Source organism: Limulus polyphemus, unplaced genomic scaffold, assembly GCF_000517525.1.
Source record: "Limulus polyphemus unplaced genomic scaffold, Limulus_polyphemus-2.1.2 Scaffold94, whole genome shotgun sequence".
NCBI lineage: Eukaryota > Metazoa > Arthropoda > Merostomata > Xiphosura > Limulidae > Limulus > Limulus polyphemus.
This window is the reverse complement of record NW_013665704.1, coordinates 952,148-958,414: the sequence shown is the minus strand read 5'-3', so window position 1 is coordinate 958,414 and position 6,267 is coordinate 952,148. Positions and strand designations below refer to the sequence as shown.

The following is a 6,267-nucleotide window of genomic DNA, read 5'->3' as shown; positions in this document are numbered from 1 at the left end:
TACACCAGTCACGTGACCTCGATGACGCAACAATATCAAATAGACAAGGGAATCATCCTTGATAAAAACAAAAGTAAAATTTAAGTAAAAATAAAAGTTCTTACTCCAATCCATCTGTTAGAGTTGAAAAACCATTTGAAGCAGCAACAATATTTTTGTGAGAAATCATCACACCTGTTGAAAGTCAATATAAATTTATTTCTTTAATACTATCACATTTATAATATAATATCATTGTTTTGTCTGAAGTTATACTGTTATCATTAATACTAGCTAAACAGAAGATTTACTTAAGAGATTTATATTTATTCAATTACATGTAAAATAGGCATCCAAAATCAGTTTTTTGGTAATATTAAATCGAATATGTTAATTAAATCAAACAAACTTTAATATAACAGGAAAAACACATCTTATGGATTTATTCAGTTATATATATATATATAATTGATTTGTCTTTTATGGTTATCATCATTAAAAACTAGATTAATTGTAACTTGCTCATTGGTAAAATTAGTTCATAGACTTCCTTTATTCTCTTCTCATAGTAAATTGTATTCATATTTATTACATTTATACAATGTGCTTTCCCTTAAAAGCTTACAAATTTTATCTTCATGTTTCTGTATTACAGAAAATAGGTACATAAAATAATGGAAAAAGAAGAAACTGCTATAAAAATCAGTAGAAGCTTTCTCAGTAATAATAAATAAGAAAATAGGACACTAACGCAAAGTAAAGGTAAAAACACTGTCACACAATGTAAGGGTAAAAACATTGTCATACAATGTAAGGGTGAAAACACTGTAACACACAGTATAGGTAAAAACTGTCACACGAGGTGAAGATGAAAACTGTCACACGAGGTGAAGGTGAAAACACTGTCATGAAAGGTAAAGGTAAAAACACTGTCACAATGTGGGGGTAAACAATGTAATACAAGGTAAAGATAAAACACTGCAACACATAGTAAATGTAAAACACTGTCACACAAGGTGAAGGTATAGATAATGTAACACACAGTAAAGATAAAAACACTGTAACACATGGTAAATATAAAAACAATAACACAAAATAAAGGTAAAAATACTGTCACACAAGGTAAAAGTAAAAACACTGTCATACATTGTAAGGGTAAAAACACTGTCACACACAGTATTATTGTGTTATCAGAAATTGCTTGTGTGTGTCAAGGCTTGAAGTTATTTTAGTCTGATTCTTCCCTATGTAGCTATGTACTTTACTGATGCTGAATTGTTTATCTTGATAGTCCTAGTAGTACTTTTGTTGTTTTTTGCTTGTTTTATAAAGAATAATCTGTCCTTTCAATAGAAACAACTACAGTTTTTCTTTAACTGGCAACATTTAACACAATGTTAAACATTTTTGTCTTGTTGAAGAAGAATTACAAGTAAATTTACTTAGGCACAAAAGTAAAGTTCAAATTCTTTCATTTATAACCTGGTTTGATTAAAGCAAAGAGTTTCTGTGACTGCTTTAACAAATGTTATATAATTTTTATACAAAGATCTGGATATGGATAGGAATATATCAACATGTACCAAAACAAAAGACTTTTATCAACTTTCTAACAATACAAAAGTGTTTTCATGTTAATTCTGCTTTAGGTCTGACCAACAAGAGCAATAAATTTACCTTTAGGAATTCCAGTAGAACCACTAGTGTACATGATTATAGCAGTGTCTTCTGGGCCAGGAGTTTCTCCTATCAGTTCTATGATAAAACAAGTTACTGACTTAGAAAAGAAACAATATTATATATATTTCAAAATTTATGAAATCCATCATATGCAGTGTGCAAAAACATATATAAACATAAAGTAGAGGGAGCTACGTTCTAGCTACTTGTTTAAGTCCTACCTGGATCTTGAAAAACAATTTTATTGTTTTACAGTATTCAAACATACAAAGAGTTAAGAGCATCAACATTGTTAAGAATCAAATAATATTTTTATTTAATTTACAATGAATGATATTTACTGCAAATCTTGATTAAAACTCTCTGTGCAGGGAAATCATTAGACACCAAAGGATTATTTTTCCATTCCCATTCAATCAAGAAAAGCCTGCAGACTTCACGAACTATGTATTCTTCAATATTTTTGATAAGACAGGTTTAATGTTACCAGTAAAACTGGCAACAAATAAGAATTCAGGAAGACAATTTGAGTTAAAAATTCTAGTATATAGGGTAATAATATACTAAAGCCTTGAAAACTTCTCATTACAAAATAAGTCAAGAATCTCTTATTTTGGCTGAGTTATTTAACACTACAGAGAGTATTTTGCTGAGTGAAGAAGCCACATCAATACTGCTTTCCAAAGTTACTAAGAAATTAAAAAAGTGTTTGGAAATTAAAGCATAACCCCCTAGCGATACATATTTATGATAACATGTAATCAAAGTATTTGTGTTTTCATGATAGTATTACAAAAATAATTTTCTGATAATTTTCTAATTTAAACCAGGATCAAGTGCACTGTCTTCCTTTGCTTGCAATTTGGCTATGATTTCCACAAACATGCCAAGCTAAGCAACAAAATTTATCATTAAGTTATTTCCTTAATTATATCACTTCAAATAGCTAGAGTATATAATATAGGTGTTTTTAATTGATTTCAATTGACATTTTAACAATTTATTTTCATTTGTAAAATAATTGAAACATCTAGGTTACAACTAAAAAAAGTATTTGTTACATGAAAATGATGTTAAACTTTTTTATTTTCTTGTTCTATCGTTGTTGTTTTTTTGGTCACTGTCAAGAGCATGACTTAAGTGTACATCAAGTTTTATGAGTTAGATTTCAACATCTAGCACATTCTATACTTGATACTTTATGACCCCGTCAGTTTCATATGACTGATGTGTTTTAATGTTTAGGATGAAGCAATAGATATATTTTCCTCAAGTGTTTCAGGACAGAGGAGTATATACCATGATGCCAGTGCTTTGTAGTAGTTTGGGTTGTTAAAAAGTGACTTACTAGGAAGCACCAGGGGTTAACCCTTTAGATAAATTGGTAGAGCACTCGCCTGGCGTGTGACAGGTCTCGGATTCAAATACAAGATGAGGAAATGTAAATATTGTAAAAATAAATTACCACAGCTTCATTTTAATCATGCTATGCCTCATTTGTTTAAAATTTTAAAATATTGTAAGTAAGTTTTCAAAACTCCTAACCAGCTAATGTTAGAATACTTATTTGTTGCCTTGAAAATGCACAAATGTAATAACAATCCATATTATTATTATTATTAACAAAAACAGCAGTGTAACACCAAATACTTGAAAAAAATTTGCAGCTGTTACTGATATACCATGGTTTCATTTCCAGAAAGGTTGAATTTGTTACTTTTCTTGTCATTGTTGTTTTAATTTAAATATGTATACTGTATTAACGTACTATCTTAGAACTTCAGGTTGGAAAAAATTCCAAAGAAAATGACACAGGTCTGAATCAATCTAAGATAAACACAACAGGGCACCTGGATGAGGAAGATTACACTGCCAGAGCTTGGAGGTGCCAACTCTGATCTAGACAAAAACATTGGTGAGTATGACTCGCTGCACTGCAGTTCAATATCAAAAAGTCAACATAGAAATTACATGTCACATACACATATGGATGCGCACTCAGTTGCAGTCCATGCTACAAGCTACAGATCTATAGTTTGTGCACTGAATGACATTTAACATTATCATTCACTTATGTTTCCTGTGAATACAGCTTCTCCATGAAACAGATATCGCCAAGGACAATTAAATGGGTAAAAGACTGAAGCAAGCAAGAAAAAAATCAGACTAATGCTTAGATGGGTAAAGAAAAAAAAACCTGGCAGTCAAGTAACAGCTCTAGTGTGAGAGGAAGTAACTATGTTTTGGAATATTATTAGTTATAAACCTGAAGTCTACAGCAGCAGTAGCAATAAAAAAAAGTCTGTAAAAAGTAATGTTGTGTAACAATAACCAAGAATTATTATAGGACAAGGAAACATGATTTTTTCCATATGTAATGCTTTATAGTGTTAGTTATCAATTACTTATATTTTTTAATTTCTATGATTGTCTCGCAACAATATAAGACAAGTGACCTTGGCTTGTGCACTATCATACTGGCCTATGACCTCACCAATGTGCCTGTACTTGTGAAATTTGGAAGAAACTTTACTTATATGAACTTGCACATATTTTCTCTTGTGCTTGTGTTAAACTAAAATAAATAAAACTTCTTAAAGATTTCAGTTAAACATCAAGATGAATGAACAAGAAATTAAAAGCTATAAGATCATAAAGTTAATCCTATTAGCTTTGATTAAAATGACTATCATTATTATTGATTGCTTAAAATATTTATTTGTGGGGAATATACAAATATTTGATTATTATGTAAACAATTTGTTTGTTTGTAGTTATGCACAAAACTATACAATAGGTGATATATGCTTTGCCCACCACAGGTAATAAAACCTGGCTTTTAGCATTATAAGCCTTCATAGTTACTGCTGTGACACTAGGGTGGTGTAAGAGTTACTGACTTCAACAAGTGTTATGATTTAAGTATCAATATGAAATTACCCCGTTAAAAAAAGAAGGATTTATCATAATACATTTGTCAATGAAACTTGAGAAATTTCTTTTACACGTCAGCTAAGTACATTAGTTGATGTACCTGTTCAATGGTCAGGGAAGACATAAGTGAACCAGAACCAATTTGCATGTCTTTCAATATCAATTTGTCTTCTTCATTTTGTATCTTCAGCAGCAAATTTGACTGTGTCAACTGTTTTTCTTCTGCTTCCGTTATCTTAACTTTTGCTAAGCTTTCTTGATTTGTCATGCTATACATATATTTTTCTTTCTCATGCTAAGCAACATTTTCTTTCTTGCACTGTTTCTGAACTATTTTTAGCTTTATACAGAATTTTAGTTTAGAATTTATTTCATAGGTAGTATTAAAGTTCTTCAATTGAAAGAAAAAGCTGAGGTAGTTAATGCTGTAAACATCTCAAATTCCTGATTTGATCTATAATGAATTGAAAGAGCTTGCTATAAGTATGATCATTTATGAAAAAAACAAAAATTCCAACTTCACTGGGATGTGAATGCTAGACTTCCATATGAGAGTTGGGACTGTAACCAATGAGCAACTTTGATACCCAGTTTCTGAAATTCAGTGTTAACAAATATTAACTTAAATATTATGGTATTTATGTTTTTCCAAATATTGAAAGAGCTCACTTTAAATATGATCGTTTATCAATGAAAAAAATATAATAAATCCCAACTGTTATAGTATTTGAATGCAAGACTTTCTCAAGGTTCGGGCACTCTAACCACTAAGGCAATTTGAGTGTTACTAACAGACAGTGGCTCTTAAATATATATAGATTACTACACCATATACTACAACACAGAGACTGAAAGGTTGTTCAAGGGTATACAAGGGTCTTTTTAAAAACAATTAGTTAGTAGAGAAGGGATCAAACAGAATAAAGGATCCTCAGCTGAAAAAAAAAACGTCTTAAAACAATAAGTCAATATAATTAAACATAAATACTTGTTATCACTTATTCAGAAGATCATGGTTAGTATAGTTACTATTTTGAGGTTATAAAAAGGCATAGATATATCATTTTTAAGTGGGGGGTGTCTGGGAAGCACAGCTCCTTATTATGGAAGGCCAACTGTCTCTTGAAGATCCAATATTAATAGAACCTACTTGACCAAAACCATTCTTGAAACAAGATGTCAAATAGTTTTTCATACCTGGGTTAGCATCTTCTCCAAGTTTCTCCACCTTTGAAAAAGGTTGCAGATCTACAGAGTCTGGAAAGCCACTTAAATTAGGATTATCGAATGATTCCATGTAGATAATGTACTTGACTGATGGTATTTTGTCAATAATTTTCTGTGTATGAATAAAAATTAACATATTAAACTTCTTTCTAAGTTCCAATAAAATATATTTATAGATATAAAACTGTAACTGTAATAAAATGTTCAGCTTAGCATACAAACCTTTAACTAATATAACAATCTTGATATTCCAAACAAAAAAAAAAGACTTAAACACAGCCCAATACACTTTTACTTAGGCACAGATAAGTAAAGCCTTAATACTTAATACTAAAGCCTTAACACAATAAAAATAATACAGAGGGGGGAGCCTTTTGTAATTTGAATTATTTGAGTTGGTAGAGAAAAACTATTTATTTTGTATTTTATTGCAATTTATTTAACCTA

At 30.1% G+C, this 6,267-nt stretch overlaps 1 pseudogene; it reads right to left on the bottom strand.

Annotated features, from left to right (window-relative positions):
• The window catches only part of LOC106469105, a 57,305-nt pseudogene that overhangs the window by 22,090 nt on the left and 28,948 nt on the right, over positions 1–6,267 (bottom strand).